Below are 26,818 nucleotides of genomic sequence, written 5' to 3'. Positions count from 1 at the left end.
TTCTCTATATCCTACTTTAAAATTAACATCAATTGCTCTTTTCTGTGAAAGAAATCAAGGCATTATGTTGCTGTGATATGTATTCCCCCATATTTCTGCACAATAATTGAAATAAGGTAGAATAATTGAGCAATATAACATGCTCATTGTATTATACGGGAAACTGTATTTAACATTGTTCAAAATAAAGAAGCTTTTATTTTTCACATGCAATATATCAGCTTTCCATCTCAACTTTTCATCTAAGAAATGTGATGTCAGACACCTTCTCAATGTTCACATTGTTTATGGATAAACTAACTTCTATCTTTCTTTTATTACTGGATACCATCAATTTCATCTTTTCCAAATTTAAAGATAATTTATTTAAATCAAAACACAATTTTAGTTGAACCATTTCCTCTTCAATATTAAGATTTTCAAGTCATCTCCTGAACAGTATAAATGTGTATGGTCTGCCAATAATACGTACTGTAACATTTGAGAAACCTCACAAATAAAAAAAGTGTGGGTCCTAAAATTGAACCTTGTGGAATTCCTCATTGAATATTCCTACATTCTGACCTCTGATCATCCATCTCAACATATTGTTGCTTAACCAGTCCAGTGCAACTCCACAAGTATATCATTTACAAATGACAATTTGATGATGGAATGCCTTCTTTAAATCAATGAACACTCCTATTGTGTATTTATTTGGATCAATTGCAGTTGTAATCTCTTCAATAATGTTCATGATACTGATTTTCATTTAATCATTTATGTTTTTCAATAAAGCAGTCTAATTCATTAACAAAGACTTTTTCAAGCACTTTTGAAAATGGAGATAGGAGAGATACTGGTCTATAATGACCAAATGTATGTTTATCTCCGGTTTTAAATAAAGGGTATGACCTTAGCTGTTTTCATACTGTCTGGGGAAAGTCCTACTTTAAAAGAACAATTCATTATATCATGTAATGGTTTAATGATGCAATCATTGGTGTTTTTTTTTATTATTTTCATGTCAATACCCTCATTGTCTGTTGAGGTCTTGTTTTTTAGTTTATAAACCACAGATAATATTTCATTTGGACTAAGAACCATTGGCCGCATAAACCTATTTTCCCTTTTCCAGACACCCCCTGATTGATCATTAGCTCTTGCTATTTGGTTTGCTAAGCTAGGTCCTACATTTACAAAGAATTTATTTCAGAATCAGAATCAGAATCAGAATCAGCTTTATTGTCATTACGCAAGGTAACGAGATTGAGGCCATTCCATACAGTGCGATGTGTGCATGCTAGAAAAACAATGTGCAAATATATAAAAATATTAAAAATATAGAAGTGCAATGAATATGGTGTGAAATGAATATATACATGAAAAAAAACAAAAAAAAAACAGGGTGGTTGGTGGAATGGGTTATTGCACCAAAGAGAAGGCAGTTATGAGGGACAATGGGGAAGTCCGTTCAGGATGGTTATGGCCCTGGGGAAGAAGCTGTTCTTTAGCCTGTTTGTTTTGGTTTTAATGCACCTGTAGCGCTTCCCAGAGGGCAGCAGGGGAAGCGCTACAGGTGCATTGACCATTTCATCTTTGTTTTCAATGAACATATTATATTTTTTTAAATATTTAGGTAGTTATGTTGGCCTTGTCCTATTCCCTATTGCTTTATTCAAAATATTCCATGTAGCCTTCATGTTATTTCTATTTTCATGCAACATTCTTTTGGAATATTCCCTTTTTGCTTGTCTCAATATATTTATTGTCAACTTGTTTTTGTAGCGTTTTCCAGCATTCTCTGTTCTTGATTTGATAAACTCCTTATAAAGTCTACTTTTTGTTTGTACATGCATTTTTCAAAGGGTTTGTCATGGAAGGTGCATTATTTTGCCTTTGTTTAGATGTGCATGGAAGCTCAGGACAATGCTTGTTACAAAGAGTGATATCATAGGCAGTGTTTATATCTTCCCACTCTCATTGCTCAACTTGTTAATATGATTGACACTTCTTTTCCTCTTAAGTATTTGATGCTATGTTCTTTTAGTCAAATATTGCACATATAAGCAGATGATGACTTATGTCAATTATCAATGACCCAGTAGTGATGTGAATCCCTCAAACATTTGTAAAGATATTGTCAGTTGTGCTTATATTCTGCTAGGCTTTGTAATGAATGGCTACAGACCTTTTTCATATAATATCTCTACAAAATCTGATGTGAATCTACCTTCAGAAGATCAATATTATAATCTCCACAAATTACCATAGTTCTTTTTTTCTTTAGACCGTTAATCATTTCCTCTCATTTATCCATGAAGGTTTCCACTGAAGTTTCTATCAACATGAAATATTATTCATAATAGTATTCACATCTATATCAACATCAAATATTATTCACAACTACATCAACATTAAATATTATTAATAATAGTATTCACACCTACATCAACATTATTCACAACTACATCAACATCAAACATTATTCACAACTACATCCACATCAAATGTTATTCATAATATTATTCACACTTACATCGAAATTATTCACAACTACATCAACATCAAATATTATTCATAATAGTATTCACAACTACATCAACATCAAATATTATTCACAACTACATCAACATTAAATATTATTAATAATAGTATTCACAACTACATCAACATCAAATATTATTCACACCTACATCAACATCAAATGTTATTGATAATATTATTCACACCTACATCAACAATATTCACAATTACATCAACATTATTCACAACTACATCAACATCAAATATTATTCATAATAGTATTCACAACTACATCAACATCAAATATTATTCACAACTACATCAACATTAAATATTATTAATAATAGTATTCACAACTACATCAACATCAAATATTATTCACACCTACATCAACATCAAATGTTATTGATAATATTATTCACACCTACATCAACAATATTCACAATTACATCAACATTATTCACAACTACATCAACATCAAATATTATTCATAATATTATTCACACCTACAGTACATCAACATTATTCACATCTACATCAAACATTCACTACTACACCCACATCAAATGTTATTCATAATATTATTCACACTTACGTCAAAATTATTCACAACTACATCATTAAATATTATTCATAATAGTATTCACAACCACATTAACATCAAACATTATTCACAACTACATCCACATAAAATGTTATTCATAATATTATTCACACCTACATCAATACTATTCACAACTACATCAACATCAAATGTTATTCAGAATATTATTCACACTTACATCAAACTTATTCACAACTACATCAACATAAAATATTATTCATATTAGTATTCACAACTACATCAACATCAAATATTATTCACAACTTCATCAACATTAAATATTATTAATATTAGTATTCACAACTACATCAACATTATTCACAACTACATCAACATCAAATATTATTCACAACTACATCAACATCAAATGTTATTGATAATATTATTCACACCTACATCAACATCAAATATTATTCACAACTACATCAACATCAAATGTTATTGATAATATTATTCACACCTACATCAACATTTTTCACAACTACATTAACATTATTCACAACTACATTAACATCAAACATTATTCACAACTACAACGTCAACGTGGACCCTGACTTAAACAAGTTGAAAAACTAATTGGGGTGTTACCATTTAGTGGTCAATTGTATGAAATATGTACTTCACTGTGCAACCTACTAATAAAAGTTTCAGTCAATCAATCAGTACATCCACATCAAAAGTTATTCATAAGATTATTCACACTTACATCAAAATTACTACATCAACATTAAACATTATTCACAACTACATCAACATCAACAAAGTATTCACAACTACATCAACATTAAATAATATTCACAACTACATCATATAATACTCACAATAATATTCACACCTACATCAATATTAAATATTATTTATCATATTATTCACAACTACATCAATATTAAATAATATTTATCATATTATTCACAACTACATCAACATTAAATATTATTCACAACTACATCAATATTAAATGTTATTCACATCTACATCAACATCAAATATTATTCATAATATTGTTAACAACTACATCAACATTAAATATTATTCACAACTACATCAACATTAAATGTTATTCACATCTACATCAACATCAAATAATATTCATTATATTGTTAACAACTACATCAACATTAAATATTATTCACAACTACATCATATATTATTAACAATATTATTCACAACTACATCAACACTAAATATTATTATTCACAACTACATCAACATCAAATATTATTCACAACTACATCACCATTAAAAAATATTCATAATATTATTCACAACTACATCAGCATTAAATATTGTTCACAAGTACAACACACATTTTTCACAATATTATTCACAACTATGTCAACATTAAATATTATTCATAATATTATTCACAACTACATCAACATTAAATATTATTGACAACTACATCACATATTCACAATATTATTCACAATTATATCAACATTAAATATTATTCCTACTATTATTCACAACTACATCAACATGAAATGTTAATTACAACTACATCAACATCAAATATTATTCACAACTACATCAACATTAAAAAGTATTCATAATATTATTCACAACTACATCAGCATTAATTATTGTTCACAAGTACAACACAAATTATTCACAATATTATTCACAACTACGTCAACATTAAATATTATTCATAATATTATTCACAACTACATCAACATCAAATATTATTCACCACTACATCAATATTAAATATTATTGACAACTACATCACATATTCACAATATTTTTCAAAATTATATCAACATTAAATATTATTCCTACTATTATTCACAACTACATCAACATTAAATGTTAATTACAACTACATCAACATCAAATATTATTCACAACTACATCAACATTTAAAATGATTCATAATATTATTCACAACTACATCAGCATTAAATAGTATTCACAAGTACAACACAAATGATTCACAATATTATTCACAACTACATCCACATCAAATATTATTCACCACTACATCAACATTAAATATTATTCACAACTACATCACATATTCACAATATTATTCACAATTATATCAACATTAAATATTATTCCTACTATTATACACAACTACATCAACATTAAATGTTATTCACCACTACATCAACATTAAATATTATTCATATCATCAATCAATCAATCAATCAAAGTTTACTTATATAGCCCTAAATCAGGAGTGTCTCAAAGGGCTGCACAAGCCACAATGACATCCTCGGCTCAGATCCCATAATAATATTCATAATATTATTCACAGTTACATCAACATTAAATATTATTCACAACTACATCATATATTATAAACAATATTATTCACAACTACATCAACACTAAATATTATTATTCACAACTACATCACATATTATTCACAATATTATTCACAACTACATCATATATTCACAATATTATTCACAACTACATCACATATTATTCACAATATTATTCACAACTACATCACATATTATTCACAATATTATTCACAACTACATCATATATTGTTCACAATATTATTCACAACTACATCATATATTGTTCACAATATTATTCACAACTACATCACATATTATTCACAAAATTATTCACAACTACATCACATATTATTCACAATATTATTCACAACTACATCATATATTGTTCACACTATTATTCACAACTACTTCATATATTATTCACAATATTATTCACAACTACATCACATATTATTCACAATATTATTCACAACTACATCACATATTATTCACAATATTATTCACAACTACATCACATATTATTCACAATATTATTCACAAGTACATCAACATGAAATATTATTCACAATATTATTCACAACTACATCACATATTATTCACAATATTATTCACAAGTACATCAACATGAAATATTATTCATAATATTATTGACAACTACAAAGACAAAGACATACTTTCTTTCTTCAGGTTGTTGTGGTCTTGGACTGATGGCTAGCTTAGCTCAGCCAGCTAGCTGAAAGTGAAACAGAAAGTTGGATAAAGACTAAAGTAGGACATTTATTTCTGCTGATTATTATTCTTCATGCAGGATTGTGTAGAACTGTTCCTAATACAAGATTGATACAGGATTGTGTAGAACTATGGACTTTATACAAGATTGATACAGGATTGTGTAGAACTATGGACTTTATACGAGATTGATACAGGATTGTGTAGAACTATGGACTTTATACGAGATTGATACAGGATTGTGTAGAACTATGGACTTTATACAAGATTGATACAGGATTGTGTAGAACTATGGACTTTATACGAGATTGATACAGGATTGTGTAGAACTATGGACTTTATACAAGATGGATACAGGATTGTGTAGAACTATGGACTTTATACAAGATTGATACAGGATTGTGTAGAACTATGGACTTTATACGAGATTGATACAGGATTGTGTAGAACTATGGACTTTATACAAGATTGATACAGGATTGTGTAGAACTATGGACTTTATACGAGATTGATACAGGATTGTGTAGAACTATGGACTTTATACGAGATTGATACAGGATTGTGTAGAACTATGGACTTTATACAAGATTGATACAGGATTGTGTAGAACTATGGACTTTATACGAGATTGATACAGGATTGTGTAGAACTATGGACTTTATACGAGATTGATACAGGATTGTGTAGAACTATGGACTTTATACAGGATTGATACAGGATTGTGTAGAACTATGGACTTTATACAAGATTGATACAGGATTGTGTAGAACTATGGACTTTATACAAGACTGATACAGGATTGTGTAGAACTATGGACTTTATACAAGATTGATACAGGATTGTGTAGAACTATGGACTTTATACAGGATTGTGTAGAACTATGGACTTTATACAAGATTGATACAGGATTGTGTAGAACTATGGACTTTATACAGGATTGATACAGGATTGTGTAGAACTATGGACTTTATACAAGATTGATACAGGATTGTGTAGAACTATGGACTTTATACAAGACTGATACAGGATTGTGTAGAACTATGGACTTTATACAAGATTGATACAGGATTGTGTAGAACTATGGACTTTATACAGGATTGTGTAGAACTATGGACTTTATACAAGATTGATACAGGATTGTGTAGAACTATGGACTTGATAGAGGATTGTGTAGAAGTATGGACTTGATACAGGATTGTGTAGAAGTATGGACTTTATAGAAGATTGACTTTATCTTGTGAAGGCCATCTGCTTGTATTTGCTGTGTGGCAAACAGTCATCAGTATGCAGGCTCACAGCGGCCATTGTGAGCTGAACACACAGCTGGCAAACATGTATAAATATATATATATAAATATATATAAATATATATGGCTGCGCTTTAAGATTGGCATCAGGTAATTTATGTGTGAGCATGGACTTGCAGAAAGTGATGATTGTGTGCACATGGAGACTTATTCCCATGTTGGCAGCAGCAGAGCAGTGTGCTGGTTTCTCCTTGTAATGCTAATGCTGATTTGATCAAGATGCAAGAAGCAATACATCTTCATTTTCTTCTTTGGTCACACGCTGGCCTCCTTTTGTCACGCAGGGCCGTTCAACAAGCTAACCTCCTTTTTATGACTGACTTGACGTCCTGTAGCTTCATGGTTTGACCTCCAAACACCACATTGACTTGAAGGTCCGTCAGGTTGGTTGCTGCGTGTCCCTCCTCTGTGTCCGGCTGTCCTCTTCTGGCCTTGGACTAGAACATTTAAAGGACCATTAGGGAACAATTAAAAAGCAATTAAGGAACAATTAAAGAACAATTAAAGATCAGTTAAAGGGGAACAGCACTTTTTTTTGGAAGTTTGCCTATCATTCACAATTCTTATGTCAGACAAGAACACGTATGTTTTTCTTTTTTATGCATTCTAAATCATAAATAAACGCCAGCAAAAGTCAGCTAGCAAGGCAGCTAATGGGAGTACATGAAGCCCTCTAAAAAAACATTTCAATGCTGCCAACAATACTCCATTTTCACGTGGTGACCCCAACCTCGGATTCAGGAGGAACAGTGTGGTTTTGGTCCTGGTCATGGAAGTGTGGACCAGCTCTATACTCTGGGCAGGGTCCTTGAGGGTGCATGGGAGTTTGCCCAACCAGTCTACATGTGCTTTGTGGACTTGGAGAAGGCATTGGACCGTGTCCCTCGGGAAGTCCTGTGGGGAGTGCTCAGAGAGTATGGGGTATCGGACTGTCTGATCGTGGCGGTCCGCTCCCTGTATGATCAGTGCCAGAGCTTGGTCCGCATTGCCGGCAGTAAGTCGGACACGTTTCCAGTGAGGGTTGGACTCCGCCAAGGCTGCCCTTTGTCACCCATTCTGTTCTGAACTTTTATGGACAGAATTTCTAGGTGCAGTCAAGGCGTTGAAGGTATCTGGTTTGGTGGCTGCAGGATTAGGTCTCTGCTTTTTAAACATGATGTGGTCCTGATGGCTTCATCTGGCCAGGATCTTCAGCTCTCACTGGATCGGTTCGCAGCCGAGTGTGAAGCGACTGGGATGAGAATCAGCACCTCCAAGTCCGAGTCCATGGTTCTCACCTGGAAAAGGGTGGAGTGCCATCTCCGGGTTGGGGAGGAGATCTTGCCCCAAGTGGAGGAGTTCAAGTACCTCGGAGTCTTGTTCACGAGTGAGGGAAGAGTGGATCGTGAGATCAACAGGCGGATCGGTGCGGCGTCTTCAGTAATGCGGACACTGTATTGATCCGTTGTGGTGAAGAAGGAGCTGAGCCGGAAGGCAAAGCTATCAATTTACCGGTCGATCCACGTTCCCATCCTCACCTATGGTCATGAGCTTTGGGTTATGACAGAAAGGACAAGATCACGGGTACTGAAATGAGTTTCCTCCGCCAGGTGGCGGGTCTCTCCCTTAGAGATAGGGTGAGAAGCTCTGTCATCCGGGGGGAGCTCAAAGTAAAGCCGCTGCTCCTCCACATGGAGAGGAGCCAGATGAGGTGGTTCGGGCATCTGGTCAGGATGCCACCCGAGCGCCTCCCTAGGGAGGTGTTTAGGGCACGTCCGACCGGTAGGAGGCCACGGGGAAGACCCAGGACACATTGGGAAGACTTTTTCTCCCGGCTGGCCTCAGAACGCCTCGGGATCCCCCGGGAAGAGCTGGACGAAGTTGCTGGGGAGATGGAAGTCTGGTCTTCCCTGCTTAGGCTGCTGCCCCCGCGACCCGACTTCAGATTAGCGGAAGAAGATGGATGCACCTGAATATGAAGCAATTACTAGCAATATTGTTATTATAAGTGCTAACACTACTTTTAGCAGCGCCATGACCACAGGGAGTTATTATTTATTATTTAAGTGAAGTGAAGTGAATTATATTTATATAGCGCTTTTTCTCTAGTGACTCAAAGCGCTTTACATAGTGAAAGCCAATATCTAAGTTACATTTAAAGCAGTGTGGGTGGCACTGGGGGAAGGTGGGTAAAGTGTCTTGCCCAAGGACACAACGGCAGTGACTAGGATGGCGTAAGCGGGGATCGAACCCGGAACCCTCAAGTTGCTGGCACGGCCACTCTACCACCGAGCTATACCGCCCCATGCCCAACTTATGTTGCTATATTGACATATTGAGCTGCTGCCTGGCCTCTGAGTTGGTGAAAGTTAGTTGTAGATTATAAATCATGTCACTCACCTGGATAGTCGAAGGTTGTGGACATAATCTGACAAGTTGGTCAACTTTGACATCCAACTCAGACCCGGAGATGGCCAGAAAGACACGGAAAGTTGCCCGTTTATGTCTTTACCTTTCATGAGGATGCCGATGAACTGTTGATCTAAAGGGGAAGATATAAACATCCCATCAGTCTGTAGCCCAGTGAGAGCAGAGCCACACCCATTGCCCCCATGGGACTCAGGTCAGGAAATTAATTAGCGGTGCCCAAGTAGATTGGAATCTTGTCGGTTGTTGTTTTGATTCAGCAGACATTCTTTCCAAGAGGAGTTTAACAGTTGTGGGATTACTTTCCCATGTGGTTTTGTTGAACCTTGCACTGAATACACGTTTGATTTGCTGAGATGTATTGCATAGTGTGTTATTAGGTCTTCAAAGAGATACAACTGTTTCCATTGATGATATCTTGAAGGCATCTGACTTTACGTCGTGTGCATCTTCCAACCTCCGTTTGGACATCTCTGTGTGGGAGAACTTTCCAGACATATTCACCTCATCTTCATTGGAAACTGGAAATCTTCCATAGATATGAATGTGAGTCTAAATATTTAGTGTTAGTTTGTGCCCTGTGATTGGCCAAGTTTGTCAATGAGCTGGTCCGCTTTGGTGGCTGCAGGATTAGGTCTCTGCTTTTTAAACATGATGTGGTCCTGATGGCTTCATCTGGCCAGGATCTTCAGCTCTCACTGGATCGGTTCCCAGCCGAGTGTGAAGTGACTGGGATGAGAATCAGCACAGTGGTTTTGATTCCCTGGTTCTGGCCTGGAAAAAGGGTCCAAGTTGGGGAAGAGATCTTGCCCCAAGTGGAGGAGTTCTAGTACCTCAGAGACTTGTTCACGAGTGAGGGAAGAGTGGATGGTGAGCTCGGCCGGCGGATCGGTGTGGCGTCTTTGGTAATGCGGACACTGTATCGATCTGTGGTGGTGAAGAAGGAGCTGATCCGGAAGGCAAAGCTGTCAATTTACCGGTCGATCTACGTTCCCATCCTCACCTATGGTCATGAGCTTTGGGTTGTGATTGAAAGGACAAGATCGTGGGTACAAGATCTACGTTCCCATCCTCACCTATGGTCATGATCTTTAAGTTATGACTGAAAGGACAAGATCACGGGTACAAGATCTACGTTCCCATCCTCACCTATGGTCATGATCTTTGGGTTGTGACCGAAAGGACAAGATCACAGGCACAAGATCTACGTTCCCATCCTCACTTATGGTCGTGATCTTTGGGTTATGACCAAAAGGACAAGATCACAGGCACAAGATCTACATTACTATCCTCACCTATGGTCATGATCTTTGGGTTATGACCGAAAGGACAAGATCACGGGTACAAGATCTACATTACCATCCTCACCTATGGTCATGATCTTTGGGTTATGACCAAAAGGACAAGATCACGGGTACAAGATCTACATTACTATCCTCACCTTTGGTCATGATCTTTGGGTTGTGACCAAAAGGACAAGATCACAGGCACAAGATCTACATTACTATCCTCACCTATGGTCATGACCTTTGGGTTGTGACCGAAAGGACAAGATCACAGGCACAAGATCTACGTTCCTATCCTCACTTATGGTCATGATCTTTGGGTTGTGACCGAAAGGACAAGATCACAGGCACATGATCTACATTACTATCCTCACCTATGGTCATGATCTTTGGGTTGTGACCGAAAGGACAAGATCACAGGCACAAGATCTACGTTCCTATCCTCACCTATGGTCATGAGCTTTGGGTTGTGACTGAAAGGACAAGATCACGGGTACAAGATCTACGTTCCCATCCTCACCTATGGTCATGATCTTGTAGGAACACCTCGGTGTGTAGGGCACATCCAACCGGTAGGAGACCATGGGGAAGACCCAGGACAGGTTGGAGAGACTATGTCTCCCAGCTAGCTGGGATGCTAACTGATGTTGCTGTATGCTAACTGATGCAATGTCTGCTTCCTGAAGAGGAAGACAGAGCAGCTGTCCTTGCAACTGAAGATGAGGAATAGATTTTTTCTCTTCCTAATCCACACTTTCTAGCCCAGTCGCTTGCTTTCCCTCGCAGCGTTAGAGAGAAACGTCTTCAGTCGTTAGAGAGAAACATGTTCACAGTCAGGGGATGCAGAGCTAAATATTGCTGCAGGCAACGTCAACACCATGACTTGACATGAAGAAGACACTTGAGGGTCCCCACATAGCACTAATAACATGACAGAAGAAGACACTTGAGGGTCCCCACATAGCACTAATAACATGACAGAAGAAGACACTTGAGGGTCCCCACATAGCACTAGTAACATGACAGAAGAAGACACTTGAGGGTCCCCACATAGCACTAATAACATGACAGAAGAAGACACTTGAGGGTCCCCACATAGCACTAATAACATGACAGAAGAAGACACTTGAGGGTCCCCACATAGCACTAATAACATGACAGAAGAAGACACTTGAGGGTCCCCACATAGCACTAATAACATGACAGAAGAAGACACTTGAGGGTCCCCACATAGCACTAATAACATGACAGAAGAAGACACTTGAGGGTCCCCACATAGCACTAATAACATGACAGAAGAAGACACTTGAGGGTCCCCACATAGCACTAATAACATGACAGAAGAAGACACTTGAGGGTCCCCACATAGCACTAATAACATGACAGAAGAAGACACTTGAGGGTCCCCACATAGCACTAATAACATGACAGAAGAAGACACTTGAGGGTCCCCACATAGCACTAATAACATGACAGAAGAAGACACTTGAGGGTCCCCACATAGCACTAATAACATGACAGAAGAAGACACTTGAGGGTCCCCACATAGCACTAATAACATGACAGAAGAAGACACTCGAGGGTCCCCACATAGCACTAATAACATGACAGAAGAAGACACTCGAGGGTCCCCACATAGCACTAATAACATGACAGAAGAAGACACTCGAGGGTCCCCACATAGCACTAATAACATGACAGAAGAAGACACTTGAGGGTCCCCACATAGCACTAATAACATGACAGAAGAAGACACTTGAGGGTCCCCACATAGCACTAATAACATGACAGAAGAAGACACTTGAGGGTCCCCACATAGCACTAATAACATGACAGAAGAAGACACTTGAGGGTCCCCACATAGCACTAATAACATGACAGAAGAAGACACTTGAGGGTCCCCACATAGCACTAATAACATGACAGAAGAAGACACTTGAGGGTCCCCACATAGCACTAATAACATGACAGAAGAAGACACTTGAGGGTCCCCACATAGCACTAATAACATGACAGAAGAAGACACTTGAGGGTCCCCACATAGCACTAATAACATGACAGAAGAAGACACTTGAGGGTCCCCACATAGCACTAATAACATGACAGAAGAAGACACTTGAGGGTCCCCACATAGCACTAATAACATGACAGAAGAAGACACTCGAGGGTCCCCACATAGCACTAATAACATGACAGAAGAAGACACTTGAGGGTCCCCACATAGCACTAGTAACATGACAGAAGAAGACACTTGAGGGTCCCCACATAGCACTAGTAACATGACAGAAGAAGACACTTGAGGGTCCCCACATAGCACTAATAACATGACAGAAGAAGACACTTGAGGGTCCCCACATAGCACTAATAACATGACAGAAGAAGACACTCGAGGGTCCCCACATAGCACTAATAACATGACAGAAGAAGACACTTGAGGGTCCCCACATAGCACTAATAACATGACAGAAGAAGACACTTGAGGGTCCCCACATAGCACTAATAACATGACAGAAGAAGACACTCGAGGGTCCCCACATAGCACTAATAACATGACAGAAGAAGACACTTGAGGGTCCCCACATAGCACTAGTAACATGACAGAAGAAGACACTTGAGGGTCCCCACATAGCACTAATAACATGACAGAAGAAGACACTCGAGGGTCCCCACATAGCACTAATAACATGACAGAAGAAGACACTCGAGGGTCCCCACATAGCACGAGTAACATGACAGAAGAAGACACTTGAGGGTCCCCACATAGCACTAGTAACATGACAGAAGAAGACACTTGAGGGTCCCCACATAGCACTAATAACATGACAGAAGAAGACACTTGAGGGTCCCCACATAGCACTAATAACATGACAGAAGAAGACACTCGAGGGTCCCCACATAGCACTAATAACATGACAGAAGAAGACACTCGAGGGTCCCCACATAGCACTAATAACATGACAGAAGAAGACACTGGAGGGTCCCCACATAGCACTAATAACATGACAGAAGAAGACACTTGAGGGTCCCCACATAGCACTAATAACATGACAGAAGAAGACACTGGAGGGTCCCCACATAGCACTAATAACATGACAGAAGAAGACACTTGAGGGTCCCCACATAGCACTAATAACATGACAGAAGAAGACACTTGAGGGTCCCCACATAGCACTAATAACATGACAGAAGAAGACACTTGAGGGTCCCCACATAGCACTAATAACATGACAGAAGAAGACACTCGAGGGTCCCCACATAGCACTAATAACATGACAGAAGAAGACACTGGAGGGTCCCCACATAGCACTAATAACATGACAGAAGAAGACACTTGAGGGTCCCCACATAGCACTAATAACATGACAGAAGAAGACACTTGAGGGTCCCCACATAGCACTAATAACATGACAGAAGAAGACACTTGAGGGTCCCCACATAGCACTAATAACATGACAGAAGAAGACACTCGAGGGTCCCCACATAGCACTAATAACATGACAGAAGAAGACACTTGAGGGTCCCCACATAGCACTAGTAACATGACAGAAGAAGACACTTGAGGGTCCCCACATAGCACTAATAACATGACAGAAGAAGACACTTGAGGGTCCCCACATAGCACTAATAACATGACAGAAGAAGACACTCGAGGGTCCCCACATAGCACGAGTAACATGACAGAAGAAGACACTTGAGGGTCCCCACATAGCACTAGTAACATGACAGAAGAAGACACTTGAGGGTCCCCACATAGCACTAATAACATGACAGAAGAAGACACTTGAGGGTCCCCACATAGCACTAATAACATGACAGAAGAAGACACTCGAGGGTCCCCACATAGCACTAATAACATGACAGAAGAAGACACTTGAGGGTCCCCACATAGCACTAATAACATGACAGAAGAAGACACTCGAGGGTCCCCACATAGCACTAATAACATGACAGAAGAAGACACTGGAGGGTCCCCACATAGCACTAATAACATGACAGAAGAAGACACTTGAGGGTCCCCACATAGCACTAATAACATGACAGAAGAAGACACTTGAGGGTCCCCACATAGCACTAATAACATGACAGAAGAAGACACTCGAGGGTCCCCACATAGCACTAATAACATGACAGAAGAAGACACTTGAGGGTCCCCACATAGCACTAATAACATGACAGAAGAAGACACTGGAGGGTCCCCACATAGCACTAATAACATGACAGAAGAAGACACTTGAGGGTCCCCACATAGCACTAATAACATGACAGAAGAAGACACTTGAGGGTCCCCACATAGCACTAATAACATGACAGAAGAAGACACTTGAGGGTCCCCACATAGCACTAATAACATGACAGAAGAAGACACTTGAGGGTCCCCACATAGCACTAATAACATGACAGAAGAAGACACTTGAGGGTCCCCACATAGCACTAATAACATGACAGAAGAAGACACTTGAGGGTCCCCACATAGCACTAATAACATGACAGAAGAAGACACTTGAGGGTCCCCACATAGCACTAATAACATGACAGAAGAAGACACTTGAGGGTCCCCACATAGCACTAATAACATGACAGAAGAAGACACTTGAGGGTCCCCACATAGCACTAATAACATGACAGAAGAAGACACTTGAGGGTCCCCACATAGCACTAATAACATGACAGAAGAAGACACTTGAGGGTCCCCACATAGCACTAATAACATGACAGAAGAAGACACTTGAGGGTCCCCACATAGCACTAATAACATGACAGAAGAAGACACTGGAGGGTCCCCACATAGCACTAATAACATGACAGAAGAAGACACTGGAGGGTCCCCACATAGCACTAATAACATGACAGAAGAAGACACTGGAGGGTCCCCACATAGGGATAGTAACATGACACAATCTACACACTCTGCTTTCTTTCTCTTCAATCCACGCACCAACATTCCTCCTGAGGAAAGAATTAATTAGTGCAGATGAACTTTTCATAAAGCTAACAGGAAGTGGACACGCAAAGAAGCAATTAGGAAGAGGAAGCCTGCAGTTAAAGCACAAGAAGTTGTTGTTAGCAACGCTTCACTAAATCCTCATCACACGTCTGACTTTAATGCACATTGTTGTTGTTTTTAGCCAAATATTATCATTGGTCCAACATCATTATTCATCACTTTAGAATATCATTGATCTAACATCATTATTTATCACTTTTTAACCCGCACGTGTCTCTTTAGTTTGAATTATGACTTCATATTTTGATGTTGTGTGTCATCATGTCCCCTCACTCACTCACTCACTCACATGTTCATATTTCACTGTCAATTAAACATTGACTCATTGTCAATTGTCATGCTGCTTGATGAGCAGGCTGATCATTAACACTAATTAGTGATCTTGATTGTCTCAGTTGGGAACATCCATGCCGCTCACTGGGATGGAAAGGCTAGCGATTGCTGCTGGTCACATGGTCACATTGTTATATGGTCACATGGTCACATTTAAACATGGTCACATTGTTATATGGTCACATGATCATGTTTAGATATGGTCACATGGTCACATTGTTATATGGTCACATGGTCACATTTAAACATGGTCACATGGTCACATTGTTATATGGTCACATGATCATGTTTAAATATGGTCACATGGTCACATTGTTATATGGTCACATGATCATGTTTAAATATGGTCACATGGTCACATTGTTATATGGTCACATGATCATGTTTAAATATGGTCACATGGTCACATTTGTATACGTCACATAGTCAATATGTTCACTTAATCACATTTAAAGATGAGCACATGATCATTTCTAAATATGATCAGGTTTGCCAAAAGAGTCATTGAGTTAATAACAGATTTACTGAACAAAAAGTAATGAATGTGTTATTTAAAACAACTAAATAAAATAGCTGGAATATGCAGTTGAAAGAGGTTTCATGAAAGCAGAGTGTGTGCCTTTAGAAGCTTGCTAAGTGACTGGATTGTGTTAGATGGAATGTGCTGTAGTCTCCTTGTCCACTAACGGCTTCTTGTAGAGTTGCAAGTTTGTCTCTTCAATCATGGATTAGTTGTCGGTTGCTCCCATGTCGGTGTAGTAGTAGCGTGTTGTTTGCTGTGTGATGTTGCCTCTTCCTGTTCACTTGATTTCACTCTTGCATTTGTCAAAAGTCACTTCCTTGTGCTTCTGTCCGCTTGACACGAATCCAAAGTAGCGTCTGTAAATCATGCGCTCACCCTTTAGAGCACAGCTGTAACTTCCTGCCACTAAACCTGCAGAAAATAGTTATTTTCAGCTTTACTGATATTTAAATATCAATAGTAAAATACAGTTGTCCTCCCTCTAATGAAGTACTATTTAATATATTTAAATATCAATAGTAAAATACAGTTGTCCTCCCTAAAATGAAGTACTATTTAATATATTTAAATATCAATAGTAAAATACAGTAGTCCTCCCTAAAATGAAGTACTATTTGAAAGACAATATATTTAAATATCAATAGTAAAATACAGTTGTCCTCCCTAAAATAAAAGTACTATTTGAAAGACAATATATTTAAATATCAATAGTAAAATACAGTAGTTCTCCCTAAAATGAAGTACTATTTAATATATTTAAATATCAATAGTAAAATACAGTAGTCCTCCCTAAAATAAAAGTACTATTTGAAAGACAATATATTTAAATATCAATAGTAAAATACAGTAGTTCTCCCTAAAATGAAGTACTATTTGAAAGACAATATATTTAAATATCAATAGTAAAATACAGTTGTCCTCCCTAAAATGAAGTACTATTTAATATATTTAAATATCAATAGTAAAATACAGTAGTCCTCCCTAAAATGAAGTACTATTTGAAAGACAATATATTTAAATATCAATAGTAAAATACAGTTGTCCTCCCTAAAATAAAAGTACTATTTGAAAGACAATATATTTAAATATCAATAGTAAAATACAGTAGTTCTCCCTAAAATGAAGTACTATTTAATATATTTAAATATCAATAGTAAAATACAGTTGTCCTCCCTAAAATAAAAGTACTATTTGAAAGACAATATATTTAAATATCAATAGTAAAATACAGTTGTCCTCCCTAAAATGAAGTACTATTTAATATATTTAAATATCAATAGTAAAATACAGTTGTCCTCCCTCTAATGAAGTAGTATTTAATATATTTAAATATCTAGTAAAATACAGTTGTCCTCCCTCTAATGAAGTAGTATTTGAAAGAGGCTGCAAATGACAAAGTCAATGAAGCAGAAGAATGTTTGAGTTTAGTTTGCTGGCTGGAATGCAAAATTGTTCTGCTGCAGTCTGGAATGCGAAAGTGAAAGTGAAAGTAAGCAATAATAGAAACCCAGGCAGCATTTGCATAATGTTTGTGTGCTGGGATGAAAGTCATCTTCATCAACTATTTGTTGACATTTAGCTGGGAACATGTTTCCATCTTCTTCCTCAACAATGAAACATGTTTCATGTTGTCAAGCCAAATAGAAGCAGATTACATGAGCATTTCTTTTTGTCACAATCTTTTTTGTCTCTCCAAGACGAGCGTGGGTGTTATTTGTGTGTGCTAGTATGTGTTGTTAGCATCTTCAGCCGGATTAGCGCTCTCAATTAGTCACGACACTTTGCCGCTTCAGTCACGTTTCTGCCATCTTGGAACACTTTCAAAATCAACATCTTTTTTCTTTTCAGTGGATTTATTCCAGGACTTTCTTCTATGCTCAGTGTTGCTGATTCCACCTTAGTAGTTTACCACCGGGGATGGGTACTGAATGGCTACTTTTATAGGTACTGACCCAATTCCGTGGGGACTAAAAGTACTGATTGTCATTCCTACGGTACCTTTGTTGCTCCTGACGGGAACTCAGCACCTTGGCAAACACTTGGCGGGCAAACAAGCTTATTTGTAGTGAAAAAATGTTTTTAAAAAACGGACTTGCTTCAGCAGCACATTTCTGGTGCTGTAAGTGTATAAAATGTCTCAAAACGTCATCAGGAGTCCCGACAACCTAAAAATGGAAGAAAAAAAAGGTTTTACGGAAAAAATTTTTTGCTAAAATGTCGTAAGGGGGGACCCTTACGAAAAATTCAAAAAAACGGACTTGCTTCAGCAGCACATTTCTGGTGCTGTAGTTGTATAAAATGTCTCAAAACGTCATCAGGAGTCCCGACACAACCTAAAAATGGAAGAAAAAAAAGGTATTACGGAAGAAAAAAAATTCCTAAAATGTCGTAAGGGGGGACCCTTACGAAAAATTCAGAAAAACGGACATGCTTCAGCAGCACATTTCTGGTGCTGTAAGTGTATAAAATGTCTCAAAACGTCATCAGGAGTCCCGACAACCTAAAAATGGAAGAAAAAAAAGGTTTTACGGGAAAAATTTTTTGCTAAAATGTCGTAAGGGGGGACCCTTACGGAAAATTCAGAAAAACGGACTTGCTTCAGCAGCACATTTCTGGTGCTGTAGTTGTATAAAATGTCTCAAAACGTCATCAGGAGTCCCGACACAACCTAAAAATGGAAGAAAAAAAAGGTTTTACGGAAAAACATTTTTGCTAAAATGTCGTAAGGGGGGACCCTTACGGAAAATTCAGAAAAACGGACTTGCTTCAGCAGCACATTTCTGGTGCTGTAGTTGTATAAAATGTCTCAAAACGTCATCAGGTGTCCCGACGCAACCTAAAAATGGAAGAAAAAAAAGGTATTACGGAAGAAAAAAAATTCCTAAAATGTCGTAAGGGGGGACCCTTACGAAAAATTCAGAAAAACGGACTTGCTTCAGCAGCACATTTCTGGTGCTGTAAGTGTATAAAATGTCTCAAAACGTCATCAGGAGTCCCGACAACCTAAAAATGGAAGAAAAAAAAGGTTTTACGTAAAAAAAATTTTGCTAAAATGTCGTAAGGGGGGACCCTTACGAAAAATTTAAAAAAAACGGACTTGCTTCAGCAGCACATTTCTGGTGCTGTAGTTGTATAAAATGTCTCAAAACGTCATCAGGAGTCCCGACACAACCTAAAAATGGAAGAAAAAAAAGGTATTACGGAAGAAAAAAAATTCCTAAAATGTCGTAAGGGGGGACCCTTACGAAAAATTCAGAAAAACGGACTTGCTTCAGCAGCACATTTCTGGTGCTGTAAGTGTATAAAATGTCTCAAAACGTCATCAGGAGTCCCGACAACCTAAAAATGGAAGAAAAAAAAGGTTTTACGGAAAAAAATTTTTGCTAAAATGTCGTGAGGGGGGACCCTTACGAAAAATTCAAAAAAACGGACTTGCTTCAGCAGCACATTTCTGGTGCTGTAGTTGTATAAAATGTCTCAAAACGTCATCAGGAGTCCCGACACAACCTAAAAATGGAAGAAAAAAAAGGTATTACGGAAGAAAAAAAAATCCTAAAATGTCGTAAGGGGGGACCCTTACGAAAAATTCAGAAAAACGGACATGCTTCAGCAGCACATTTCTGGTGCTGTAAGTGTATAAAATGTCTCAAAACGTCATCAGGAGTCCCGACAACCTAAAAATGGAAGAAAAAAAAGGTTTTACGGAAAAAAAATTTTGCTAAAATGTCGTAAGGGGGGACCCTTACGGAAAATTCAGAAAAACGGACTTGCTTCAGCAGCACATTTCTGGTGCTGTAGTTGTATAAAATTTCTCAAAACGTCATCAGGAGTCCCGACACAACCTAAAAATGGAAGAAAAAAAAGGTTTTACGGAAAAAATGTTTTGCTTAAATGTCGTAAGGGGGGACCCTTACGGAAAATTCAGAAAAACGGACTTGCTTCAGCAGCACATTTCTGGTGCTGTAGTTGTATAAAATGTCTCAAAACGTCATCAGGTGTCCCGACGCAACCTAAAAATGGAAGAAAAAAAAGGTATTACGGAAGAAAAAAAATTCCTAAAATGTCGTAAGGGGGGACCCTTACGAAAAATTCAGAAAAACGGACTTGCTTCAGCAGCACATTTCTGGTGCTGTAAGTGTATAAAATGTCTCAAAACGTCATCAGGAGTCCCGACAACCTAAAAATGGAAGAAAAAAAAGGTTTTACGGAAAAAAATTTTTGCTAAAATGTCGTAAGGGGGGACCCTTACGAAAAATTTAAAAAAAACGGACTTGCTTGAGCAGCACATTTCTGGTGCTGTAGTTGTATAAAATGTCTCAAAACGTCATCAGGAGTCCCGACACAACCTAAAAATGGAAGAAAAAAAAGGTATTACGGAAGAAAAAAAATTCCTAAAATGTCGTAAGGGGGGACCCTTACGAAAAATTCAGAAAAACGGACATGCTTCAGCAGCACATTTCTGGTGCTGTAAGTGTATAAAATGTCTCAAAACGTCATCAGGAGTCCCGACAACCTAAAAATGGAAGAAAAAATAGGTTTTACGGGAAAAAATTTTTGCTAAAATGTCGTAAGGGGGGACCCTTACGGAAAATTCAGAAAAACGGACTTGCTTCAGCAGCACATTTCTGGTGCTGTAGTTGTATAAAATGTCTCAAAACGTCATCAGGAGTCCCGACACAATCTAAAAATGGAAGAAAAAAAAGGTTTTACGGAAAAAAATTTTTGCTAAAATGTCATAAGGGGGGACCCTTACGGAAAATTCAGAAAAACGGACTTGCTTCAGCAGCACATTTCTGGTGCTGTAGTTGTATAAAATGTCTCAAAACGTCATCAGGTGTCCCGACGCAACCTAAAAATGGAAGAAAAAAAAGGTATTACGGAAGAAAAAAAATTCCTAAAATGTCGTAAGGGGGGACCCTTACGAAAAATTCAGAAAAACGGACTTGCTTCAGCAGCACATTTCTGGTGCTGTAAGTGTATAAAATGTCTCAAAACGTCATCAGGAGTCCCGACAACCTAAAAATGGAAGAAAAAAAAGGTTTTACGTAAAAAATTTTTTGCTAAAATGTCGTAAGGGGGGACCCTTACGAAAAATTTAAAAAAAACGGAGTTGCTTCAGCAGCACATTTCTGGTGCTGTAGTTGTATAAAATGTCTCAAAACGTCATCAGGAGTCCCGACACAACCTAAAAATGGAAGAAAAAAAAGGTATTACGGAAGAAAAAAAATTCCTAAAATGTCGTAAGGGGGGACCCTTACGAAAAATTCAGAAAAACGGACATGCTTCAGCAGCACATTTCTGGTGCTGTAAGTGTATAAAATGTCTCAAAACGTCATCAGGAGTCCCGACAACCTAAAAATGGAAGAAAAAAAAGGTTTTACGGAAAAAAATTTTTGCTAAAATGTCGTAAGGGGGGACCCTTACGGAAAATTCAGAAAAACGGACTTGCTTCAGCAGCACATTTCTGGTGCTGTAGTTGTATAAAATGTCTCAAAACGTCATCAGGAGTCCCGACACAACCTAAAAATGGAAGAAAAAAAAGGTTTTACGGAAAAAATGTTTTGCTTAAATGTCGTAAGGGGGGACCCTTACGGAAAATTCAGAAAAACGGACTTGCTTCAGCAGCACATTTCTGGTGCTGTAGTTGTATAAAATGTCTCAAAACGTCATCAGGTGTCCCGACGCAACCTAAAAATGGAAGAAAAAAAAGGTATTACGGAAGAAAAAAAATTCCTAAAATGTCGTAAGGGGGGACCCTTACGAAAAATTCAGAAAAACGGACTTGCTTCAGCAGCACATTTCTGGTGCTGTAAGTGTATAAAATGTCTCAAAACGTCATCAGGAGTCCCGACAACCTAAAAATGGAAGAAAAAAAAGGTTTTACGGAAAAAAATTTTTGCTAAAATGTCGTAAGGGGGGACCCTTACGAAAAATTAAAAAAAAACGGACTTGCTTCAGCAGCACATTTCTGGTGCTGTAGTTGTATAAAATGTCTCAAAACGTCATCAGGAGTCCCGACACAACCTAAAAATGGAAGAAAAAAAAGGTATTACGGAAGAAAAAAAATTCCTAAAATGTCGTAAGGGGGGACCCTTACGAAAAATTCAGAAAAACGGACATGCTTCAGCAGCACATTTCTGGTGCTGTAAGTGTATAAAATGTCTCAAAACGTCATCAGGAGTCCCGACAACCTAAAAATGGAAGAAAAAAAAGGTTTTACGGAAAAAATATTTTGCTAAAATGTCGTAAGGGGGGACCCTTACGGAAAATTCAGAAAAACGGACTTGCTTCAGCAGCACATTTCTGGTGCTGTAGTTGTATAAAATGTCTCAAAACGTCATCAGGTGTCCCGACACAACCTAAAAATGGAAGAAAAAAAAGGTTTTACGGAAATAAATATTTGCTAAAATGTCGTAAGGGGGGACCCTTACGGAAAATTCAGAAAAACGGACTTGCTTCAGCAGCACATTTCTGGTGCTGTAGTTGTATAAAATGTCCCAAAACGTCATCAGGAGTCCCGACACAACCTAAAAATGGAAGAAAAAAAAGGTTTTACGGAAAAAATTTTTTGCTAAAATGTCGTAAGGGGGGACCCTTATGGAAAATTCAGAAAAACGGACTTGCTTCAGCAGCACATTTCTGGTGCTGTAGTTGTATAAAATGTCTCAAAACGTCATCAGGTGTCCCGACACAACCTAAAAATGGAAGAAAAAAAAGGTATTACGGAAGAAAAAAAATTCCTAAAATGTCGTAAGGGGGGACCCTTACGAAAAAAAAAGAAAAACGGACTTGCTTCAGCAGCACATTTCTGTTGCTGTAGTTGTATAAAATGTCTCAAAACGTCATCAGGAGTCCCGACAACCTAAAAATGGAAGAAAAAAAAGGTTTTACGGAAAAAATTTTTTGCTAAAATGTCGTAAGGGGGGACCCTTACGAAAAATTAAAAAAAAACGGACTTGCTTCAGCAGCACATTTCTGGTGCTGTAGTTGTATAAAATGTCTCAAAACGTCATCAGGAGTCCCGACACAACCTAAAAATGGAAGAAAAAAAAGGTATTACGGAAGAAAAAAAATTCCTAAAATGTCGTAAGGGGGGACCCTTACGAAAAATTCAGAAAAACGGACATGCTTCAGCAGCACATTTCTGGTGCTGTAAGTGTATAAAATGTCTCAAAACGTCATCAGGAGTCCCGACAACCTAAAAATGGAAGAAAAAAAAGGTTTTACGGAAAAAATATTTTGCTAAAATGTCGTAAGGGGGGACCCTTACGGAAAATTCAGAAAAACGGACTTGCTTCAGCAGCACATTTCTGGTGCTGTAGTTGTATAAAATGTCTCAAAATGTCATCAGGAGTCCCGACACAACCTAAAAATGGAAGAAAAAAAAGGTTTTACGGAAATAAATATTTGCTAAAATGTCGTAAGGGGGGACCCTTACGGAAAATTCAGAAAAACGGACTTGCTTCAGCAGCACATTTCTGGTGCTGTAGTTGTATAAAATGTCCCAAAACGTCATCAGGAGTCCCGACACAACCTAAAAATGGAAGAAAAAAAAGGTTTTACGGAAAAAAATTTTTGCTAAAATGTCGTAAGGGGGGACCCTTACGGAAAATTCAGAAAAACGGACTTGCTTCAGCAGCACATTTCTGGTGCTGTAGTTGTATAAAATGTCTCAAAACGTCATCAGGTGTCCCGACACAACCTAAAAATGGAAGAAAAAAAAGGTATTACGGAAGAAAAAAAATTCCTAAAATGTCGTAAGGGGGGACCCTTACGAAAAAAAAAGAAAAACGGACTTGCTTCAGCAGCACATTTCTGTTGCTGTAGTTGTATAAAATGTCTCAAAACGTCATCAGGAGTCCCGACACAACCTAAAAATGGAAGAAAAAAAAGGTTTTACGGAAAAAAAATTTTGCTAAAATGTCGTAAGGGGGGACCCTTACGAAAAATTTAAAAAAAACGGACTTGCTTCAGCAGCACATTTCTGGTGCTGTAGTTGTATAAAATGTCTCAAAACGTCATCAGGAGTCCCGACACAACCTAAAAATGGAAGAAAAAAAAGGTATTACGGAAGAAAAAAAATTCCTAAAATGTCGTAAGGGGGGAACCCTTACGGAAAATTCAGAAAAACGGACATGCTTCAGCAGCACATTTCTGGTGCTGTAAGTGTATAAAATGTCTCAAAAACGTCATCAGGAGTCCCGACACAACCTAAAAATGCAAGAAAAAAAAGGTTTTACGGAAATAAATCTTTGCTAAAATGTCGTAAGGGGGGACCCTTACGGAAAATTCAGAAAAACGGACTTGCTTCAGCAGCACATTTCTGGTGCTGTAGTTGTATAAAATGTCTCAAAACGTCATCAGGAGTCCCGACACAACCTAAAAATGGAAGAAAAAAAAGGTATTACGGAAGAAAAAAAATTCCTAAAATGTCGTAAGGGGGGAACCCTTACGAAAAATTCAGAAAAACGGACATGCTTCAGCAGCACATTTCTGGTGCTGTAAGTGTATAAAATGTCTCAAAACGTCATCAGGAGTCCCGACAACCTAAAAATGGAAGAAAAAAAAGGTTTTACGGAAAAAATTTTTGCTAAAAAGTCGTAAGGGGGGACCCTTACGAAAAATTCAAAAAAACGGACTTGCTTCAGCAGCACATTTATGGTGCTGTAGTTGTATAAAATGTCTCAAAACGTCATCAGGAGTCCCGACACAACCTAAAAATGGAAGAAAAAAAAGGTTTTACGGAAAAAAATTTTTGCTAAAATGTCGTAAGGGGGGACCCTTACGAAAAATTAAAAAAAAACGGACTTGCTTCAGCAGCACATTTCTGGTGCTGTAGTTGTATAAAATGTCTCAAAACGTCATCAGGAGTCCCGACACAACCTAAAAATGGAAGAAAAAAAAGGTATTACGGACGAAAAAAAATTCCTAAAATGTCGTAAGGGGGGACCCTTACGAAAAATTCAGAAAAACGGACATGCTTCAGCAGCACATTTCTGGTGCTGTAAGTGTATAAAATGTCTCAAAACGTCATCAGGAGTCCCGACAACTTAAAAATGGAAGAAAAAAAAGGTTTTACGGAAAAACATTTTTGCTAAAATGTCGTAAGGGGGGCCCTTACGAAAATTTTAAAAAAACGGACTTCCTTCAGCAGCACATTTCTGGTGCTGTAGTTGTATAAAATGTCTCAAAACGTCATCAGGAGTCCCGACAACCTAAAAATGGAAGAAAAAAAAGGTTTTACGGAAAAAAATTTTTGCTAAAATGTCGTAAGGGGGGACCCTTACGAAAAATTCAGAAAAACGGACATGCTTCAGCAGCACATTTCTGGTGCTGTAGTTGTATAAAATGTCTCAAAACGTCATCAGGAGTCCCGACACAACCTAAAAATGGAAGAAAAAAAAGGTTTTACGGAAATAAATATTTGCTAAAATGTCGTAAGGGGGGACCCTTACAAAAAATTCAGAAAAACGGACATGCTTCAGCAGCACATTTCTGGTGCTGTAGTTGTATAAAATGTCTCAAAACGTCATCAGGAGTCCCGACACAACCTAAAAATGGAAGAAAAAAAAGGTTTTACGGAAATAAATATTTGCTAAAATGTCGTAAGGGGGGACCCTTACGGAAAATTCAGAAAAACGGACTTGCTTCAGCAGCACATTTCTGGTGCTGTAGTTGTATAAAATGTCTCAAAACGTCATCAGGAGTCCCGACACAACCTAAAAATGGAAGAAAAAAAAGGTATTACGGAAGAAAAAAAATTCCTAAAATGTCGTAAGGGGGGACCCTTACGAAAAATTCAGAAAAACGGACATGCTTCAGCAGCACATTTCTGGTGCTGTAAGTGTATAAAATGTCTCAAAAC

General features: G+C 37.8%; 1 protein-coding gene across 4 annotated transcripts in view; it reads left to right on the top strand.

Annotated features, from left to right (window-relative positions):
- Positions 1-26,818, top strand: part of astn1 (astrotactin 1) — a 178,875-nt gene that overhangs the window by 5,653 nt on the left and 146,404 nt on the right. The gene's annotated exons all lie outside the window — the stretch shown is intronic.

The sequence above is a fragment of the Nerophis lumbriciformis genome, linkage group LG33, assembly GCF_033978685.3.
Source record: "Nerophis lumbriciformis linkage group LG33, RoL_Nlum_v2.1, whole genome shotgun sequence".
NCBI classification, from domain to species: domain Eukaryota; kingdom Metazoa; phylum Chordata; class Actinopteri; order Syngnathiformes; family Syngnathidae; genus Nerophis; species Nerophis lumbriciformis.
This window is presented reverse-complemented; position numbering and strand designations above follow the sequence as displayed.